The sequence below is a fragment of the Balaenoptera acutorostrata genome, chromosome 8 (assembly GCF_949987535.1).
Source record: "Balaenoptera acutorostrata chromosome 8, mBalAcu1.1, whole genome shotgun sequence".
Lineage (NCBI taxonomy): Eukaryota > Metazoa > Chordata > Mammalia > Artiodactyla > Balaenopteridae > Balaenoptera > Balaenoptera acutorostrata.
Window position 1 is genome coordinate 80,325,708 of NC_080071.1, and position 8,104 is coordinate 80,333,811.

The 8,104-nt window shown below is 36.8% G+C and overlaps 1 non-coding gene and 1 pseudogene across 1 annotated transcript; both read right to left on the reverse strand.

The window, feature by feature from the left end:
- Positions 1–561: 561 nt before the first annotated feature.
- On the reverse strand, positions 562–634 carry TRNAV-UAC (transfer RNA valine (anticodon UAC)). The gene has a single exon. It is a non-coding gene; the product is annotated as a tRNA-Val (tRNA).
- A 6,386-nt stretch (positions 635–7,020) lies between these two features.
- On the reverse strand, positions 7,021–7,722 carry LOC102998094 (proteasome subunit alpha type-2-like; annotated as a pseudogene).
- Positions 7,723–8,104: the final 382 nt, after the last annotated feature.

The following is an 8,104-nucleotide window of genomic DNA, read 5'->3' on the forward strand; positions in this document are numbered from 1 at the left end:
GACTAGGTAGGAATATACTTGTGGCTGGGGTTAGAATTAAAATTCTAGATTGGAATGTTGATTTTGAAATGTCTATGAAACATCAAAGTAGAACTGCCAGGTAGGCTGTTGAATGTACTCAGAGAAGAGGTTTTTGACTAAAATAAATTTGGGAGTCATCAACTCATTGATGGCATTTAAAGACATAGAAATGGATGAAATTAGGCAGAGGATGTAAAAAGAGAAAGCAAGACAAGGAAAGATCTTCATGTACTTTCTGAATCATCCAAGAAAGAACTAATCACGTTCAGCATAGTTAACCAGTGCTAAGAGGATTTTATTGTACTCTCAATCTTGGGGAACCTATAATATGTGAGTGGCAATAAACCCACTTTTTTATTCCCCAAATCATTTTTTTTCAAATTTATTGAATCACATAACCTTTTTCCAAGAACTGTCTTGGTGTACATGTTCATCTAAACAAAATTTGGGAAATGCTTATAATTGTGATTAGTGTAATATATTTAATATAGCTTTTTTTTTTTTTTTTTTAGTCACGCAGTGCAGTATGCAGGAGCTTAGTTCCCCAACCAGGGATTGAACCCATGCCCCCTGCAGTGTAAGTGCAGAGCCCTAACCACTGGACCACCAGGGAATTTCCATAGTATAACATTTTTTAATAAATTCATTTTCTTATACACATCACCTATTTTTTTCTAGTCAAAGGGATAATACTAGCCTTCCCAGCATGAAGAAAAGCTGCTGATTTCAAATAATCTCTGCAATTCAGACTTGTACTGCATTTTTATTTCTATCTATATAGTATACTCAATGCACTCCCTCTTTTGGTGTTACCTGCCCAGAGATATAGGTAAATTCCCTGCAGTTTAATAATGTGAAGAGGACAAAAAAGAGTGGATACTTTCTGTCATCTGCTCAAACATTCTACCCTTCACATGTACAAGACTACTCCCTATTTTTAGGAAGGCAATAGGAAAAGGAAAAGTGAATAATAAGTGAGAGAAGAACAAAAATGCTCAAGACAATGAATTTTTTGTAAACAGCCATTCCATTTTCTGGAGAATGGGGAAAGAGGTGGTGTAGTTTTACTTTCAGTATGGTTGAGTGGCTCCTATCAGACCAACCCTCCAGGAAATAACAACTACAAACTCTGGACAAGGTATAAAACAATTAACTGAAGGTACGGAAGGGTGAACAGAAGCAGGCAGAAAATGGAGTGGAGTCAATACTTGTAAAAAGGGAATGGCACTGGGTAAAATTTTAGCTTTATAACTTTCTGATGGATGGGAGTCTTAAGGATAAAAGAACTGAATTGAAATTTGAGCTGCCACCTATTGCAGGAGAGACAAAAATTTTCAATTTCAGTTCAGCCAAGTTACCAGCCTGATTCTTTTTTAAAAAAATCAATATTCTTCAAAGGAACATAATAGAATCAAGAGTTTCTATAACACATTCTTCACAATGTCCAGGATACAATACAAAATTTCTCAACATATAAATAAATAGAAAAACATGGCCCATTCTCAAGAGAAAAGACAATATAATATAGACCAGTCCTGAGATGACTCTGATGTTGACATTAGCAGACTAGGATTTTAAAGCAGCTACTATAATTATGCACAAGGATGCAAAGGAAAATACTCTCATAGTGTGTGAAAATTAGGACATCTCAGCAGAAAAATAAAAACTATAAAGGAATCAAATATAATTTCTTCACCTAGAACATGTTATATCTGAAATTAAAGTGTTACCAGATGGGCTTAGCATCAGAGTGGAGATGATAGAGGAAAGATCAGCCAACTTGAAACTAGATCAGTGGATGTGATCCCATCTAAAGACGAGTAGAGGAACTTCCCTGGTGGTCCAGTGGTAAGAAATCTGCCTTCCAATGCAGGGGGCACGAGTTCAATCCCTGGTCGGGGAACTAAGATCCCACATGCTGTGGGGCAACTACTGAGCTCACACACCTCAATGAGAGAGCCTGCTTTCCACAAACTACAGAGCCCACTCACACTGTAGCCTGCGTGCCACAACAAAGAGACCATGTGCCACAACTAAGACCCGACGCAGCCAAAAAAATTAATTAAATAAGTAAATTAAATAAATAAATATTAAAAAAAATAAAGACAAGTAGAAAAGAAGATTGAAAATATGAAAGGAACAGAGCCTCAGGGACTTGTGGGACAATATCAAAAGGCCTACTATATGTGTAATTGGAGTCCCAGAATGAGTGAAGAGAAAGTATGGGGTAGAAAAAATTTTTGAAAGAATTTTCAATTTCAATAGTTGAATTGTTTTCAAATTTGGTCAAAGTAATAAATTTACAGTAAACACCAAGCAGAATTAATGCAAAAAGAACTATTCCTAGACCCATCATAGTCAATCTGGTGAAAACCAAAGAGAAAATCTTAACAGTAGACAAAGAAAAATAACACATTGCACACAAAGGAAAAAGAATCACTGACTTCTCATCAGAAACAATGATTTTTAAAGTGCTGAAATGTTTTTTTTAAATAGTGAATGCAAAATTTTATCTCCAGCAAAATTATCCCTCAAAAATCAAGATCAAATAAGGACATTTTCAAATAAGAGAAAACTAAGATTTCATGGCCTGCAGACCTGCACTGCCAAAAATGCTAAAGTTCTTCAGGCTGAAGGGAATGGAAACCTAAATCTTCAGGAAGAAATAAAGAGTATGAAAGTTGAAAAATATATGAAAATATGTAAGAGATTATTTTTCTCTTAAATTTAAAAATACATATGACTATTTAAAGAATCACATTGATCCAAATATTTGAAGATAGACAGAATTTTTCACTTTTCATCTAAATGTTATCAAGTTTAGATCTTACAAGGTCATCAAATGTGTCCTGGCATGAAACTGACATTTGAATATAATGTAGTTACTATTTTCTGAAATTAAATATATGTTTTCTATCAACATTTACTTGTCACATTCATTCTATTTACATTTTTTTCTCCCCTTTGTAGAGAAATGTGTCTAGAGTTAACAAGCTTAGCAAGCTTCTAGCCTAACAGGATTATTCTCAGAACATCTCTTTTGAAAGGGAGACATTTCCTAATAGACTTTCTTTTAAAGAGATTTCTGAGTTGTGAATCAATGAAGCAATAAATAATGAACACACTCCTGTGTAGTTAGAACTCCTAGGTCCCAGAACATGTACTTTGTTTATTGACTCTGCTGACATTAAAGTTAAAATAAAGATCGAAACATGTTCAGATAAGGGTAAAATTCTTAGAGGAAAACAATAAAATTTATACCCCCTGGAAAAGAATTATAATGTAAAATTCCTCCAAAAAACAAAGTGTAATTTAAAAATTAAGTTAAAAATGCATTCAAATGCTGGTGGACAGAAGAAGGAAATTATATACTATTTAAAATCTTGAGCAAAACTATCCAAAATAAAGTCATCAAAATCATATTATATTCAGAATCTTTTCCTAGTTTCTAGAGGTAAACAAAAAAAAATTATTTTCCCAGTTCCTGCATTTGCCTGCTGGACATTTGCTCTGGGTGCTCTAACAATGCCTCAGTATCTATATATCAGCAGTTAAAGTCACCTTCTGTCTTGAAACGTTTTCTCTCCTAACTTCTCACTCCCTAGTTTCACCATTGTCGTTGCCTCTGAAGTCCCAAACTTAAAAATGAGCTTTGGTTTCCTCTTACCTCTCATAAAAGGATTGACCATGTCCTGACTATTTTTTAATTACAAAGTTTCTCTAAACTAAACTTTTCTTTCCACTGCCCCTGCCTCCAATCTAATTCAGGATACAGAACATGTCACTTTGGGCCAAGAAACCTGGATTTGGGGTTAAAGAATACAGAGGGAAAAAAGATATCGTCCAGGCCTTAAATTAACTGGTATGTATTGAGCATTTAAATTAATTCATCTAATCTTACTACAACTCTATGAGGGAAACATTATTATTACCCTAACTTTAGAGAAGAGAAGACTAATATAGAGAGAAATTAAGTAACTTGTCCAGGTAATGCATATATGTACAGTAGGCCTAGACTGAAGTCAAGTCAAAACATAAGTCTTAACCAATACAAGTGTTGCCTTCCAGGGTCAGGTACTCAGGTCATAAGGTAACCTGACGGCATCACCATGCTTTTACTCCAGGACAAGTCCTCTCCAATCAATTAAGTTCAATGTGCCAAAACATGGTAGTCATAGTAATTTGTTCCATGGATCAATACCTGTTTTTTTCTGTTATCCTCTCCTTCAACTTCAACTTTAGAGGAAAGATAAAGATGGAATCTATCTAGCTAATTGGCAATATTTTCTTGTGTAAGGGGACCAATCTATCCTATATCCCAGTGGGTTCAGCTTCTGCTGGGTTGGCCCTAATTATTTATCGCTTCCCTGCTCTCAGTCGCTAAGGTCCCTCTTATCCAGAGGAAGAAGCATAAGATGCAAACAAATTTTTTTAACTTTTTATGTTATATTGGGGTATAGTTGATTAACAATGTTGTGATAGTTTCAGGTGTACAGCAAAGTGATTCAGTTATACATATACATATATCTATTCTTTTTCAAATTCTTTTTCCATTTAGGTTGTTACATAATATTGAGCAGAGTACAGTATAGGTCCTTGTTGGTTATCCATTTTAAATAAGATGCAAAAATTTTAAAGCAGCTGGAATTTAAAAGTGTCCCTGCCAGACCTGGAAGAAGATAAAAGAACCGTTGCTACTGAAAACACCAGTACCACCAATAGAAAGCTATTCTTCCATGATCCTGAAGATACAGAAAGAGAAGAGCTGCAGAGGGAGAGGAGAATTTATGGGGCTGCCAAGGCTGCCTCCATAACTGGAAATTTTTCCATTGCCTTTTGGGATGAACTTTCTTAGTATGAAATCCATCTTCAATTGTGCATGAGGCCTGTGGTGGAGGAACTCTCTTCCCCTCTAAATCTGATTATCCTATTAGCACAGATTAGGAAGAGGGTCCCAGAGACTGGGCTAGGATAGCCTGGAGGTCAAGGAGGATTTGCTCCATATGGGAGCTCAGGAGCAGAACATTTCGTCCAACCATCTATGCATCATCTCCGCAACCAGTGTCTGCAAGCAGCTTTCAGCCAGATCCACGGCTTAAGGGGCCATACTCCTGGGTGAAATTGGCAGGATCTGAGCTTTTAGCCTGTCAAAATCCATACTGGCTGGCCAAGAACAGAGATTCCTTTTAAAATTGAACATGTCAGCCAAATTAATCCTATTAAACTCTAAATGACCCTCCATCAAGGAAAGCGCATTAAGAAGATTGTTGCTATATTACAATTCTTTCTCTACCACAGAAATCTTCTTAGGAAAAGAGAATTTTTTGAAATGTCATAGAATGTCAAGGTAGAGGTAATCTTGAAAGACTATAGGCTGCCTTAGTAATCATCCCACCCAACCATTTTATTTTACAAATGCTTGGCATAAGGAGAAAGAAAATTCATCAAAGTATGTGAATCACCTAAGGTATTTGCCTTAATTGAAACATAAAATACATATAATATATCTATAATTTGGTTTATGAAATAAAATAATAAATTCTGATGACTTTTAGTCCCTTAAAATAAATCTCAGTATAATCTAATCCAAAGCCTCTTCTAAGGATAACTTGAAATACCACTCCTGTGTTGATGCAAATGTCTCCTCTGGCCAGACTGATCTTCTCTCCACCATTAGAATAAGCCTTACAAAGCATTTCTTTCTGAGCTCTAACCCACTCTTGATCTATTTTCACAGGTTGAGTGCACTGTCTTCTCCCCTGTATCACTATACATATCTTGACTTCCTTCTTCCCTGTGGACTTAATTCTAGGTTGAACTTTTAACATGGTAGAAAGTTCTCAAACTACAGGTTTTGGGCTTCCAGTGTCAATCAGACTTTAGGAAAAACAAGCAAAGTCCAGCATGAGATACACTATTGCCAACTATCACTAATAGTAACATTACGGCTAATATGTAGAGAGTGCTTAGAAAGTGTGAGACAACTTAGTAAGTGAATTACCTCATTATCACGGCACCTGAGTTTATCTGGAGGTTGGTGATATTAAACTCTCCATATTTCCTACAAAGAAAGAGGCTCAGGGACTTCCCTGGTGGCACAGTGGTTAAGAATCTGCCTGCCAATGCAGGGGACATGGGTTCGAGCCCTGGTCCGGGAAGATCCCACATGCTGCGGAGCAACTCAGTGCATGTGGCACAACTACTGAGCCTGTGCTCTAGAGCCCGTGAGCCACAACTACTGAGCCCACATGCCACAACTACTGAAGCCCACGCACCTAGAGCCTGTGCTCCGCAATAAGAGAAGTCACCACAATGAGAAGCCTGGGCGCCACAACGAAGAGTAGCCCCTACTTGTTGCAACTACAGAAAGCCTACGTGCAGCAACAAAGACCCAATGCAGTCAAAAATTAATAATTAATTAATAATTAATTTTTAAAAAAGAAAGAGGCTCAGAATTAGGAAATTCTCCCAAGGTCACATAATTAGAAATAGTAGAACCAGAATTTTAATCCTAGCAGTCTGATATCAGAGTCCTCTCTCTTAACCACTATGCAAACCTGCCTATAAGCCTATGATGGACCATAGTGAGAGACAAAGCTGGAAAATAATTTGTGATTAGATTTATTGGGAGGCTTCAAATTTTGTGCTACAGGGCTGAATATAAGAGGGGCACCTAGCCCAGCCTGGGGGGAGTTCCGGGAAAATTTCATAAGTGAGTTTCCTTCAGAGCTGAGTTTTGAACAAAAAGTAGGAGTCACACACTATGGCAGAGGTGTTCTCTAATCAGTGGGAAGACCATTGAGGAAAGAATGGAGGTATAAAAGGGTGTGGGGAAATTTTTTTTAACAATTTATTATGATTTGTGTGTCATTTTAAAAATATCAGTCCATTAAACTATGTAGAAATAAGTATGCAAAAAGTTGACAAGACAAAGTATAATTTAGATATGTTTAAGTAGATAGATTATCTGAAATTCTGGATTTTTCAGTCACTTTATTATTATGCTAGGGCAGCTAAGTAATCCTTAACTTCAGCTGGAGTAAGACGTGTAAACCTGGCTTCACTGAAGATTCCAACTTCTATGTAATCTTCTGTCCTTTGCCCTTCCAAACTTTCCTTTAGCATTAATTTGGCTATATGAGTGGCATCTTCAAGTTCCAGATCTTGGTTATGTCTTTTCTCAAGGAATGGTTTCCCATTCACATAGTTCTTTCCCATTGATGTGACTTTCCAGGCAAAGTAAGGTCCAGATGGATCTGACCGAAATAAATATGGCCATCCCTCATTCCAACCACAAGTAATTAAAAAAAAAAACTCCAAGTGGAGACACTGACTGGGTGTATTCTTGCATCACAGAAGTTAAGCTCTGTACTAGCAGAGTTGTGAGAATGCGTTCTTGGTAAACGAGATAGATTGCTGAACTAGTTTTCCAGCTCTGCGCACCCGCGCTCTGAGATCTGGACTTATGCCACCATACACCAAACCTCTACGCTCGGTCATCACTTCCACTTGGTGCACGTTTCACTCATCTTACAGAATGGATTTCTGTTTCTTCTCAGTTGCTGATACTACACCATTTGCAGCTATAATTCCCACTGAAGGGGCTCCTCCAGCTACAGCAGACAAAGCATATTCAATCTGGACAAGTTTTAGATACAGGCTGAATGCGCTCAGCGAAAAGCTATAAATGTGCCCCACCATCTTTACCTGGAGATCCCTTTTTTGTCGTTTATAGTAGCTTTATTCATAATTGCCAAAAACTAGAAACAACTCACATGCCCACTCATCAGTGAGGAAAGCAGAGTGAGTTCACTGATTGTTGAGTAGGCAGTTGGTGGGTATCAAAGGATAACATTAAAAACTCCCAAACCAGATAGTGAAGATTAAATAATAAAACAGAGGAACGGAGGCCTTTCAAAAAGATAACAGTGCAAAAGTAACTACTAGAAAAGTAAAACCTTCCTAAATATCAAAAGGAAAAAAAAATTAAAGAAAAAAAAACACATCACATAAAGAAACACAGAAAACAGTATAGTACCTAGAAAATAATTTGAAAAAGTTAAGACCAAACACAAAAACCCTA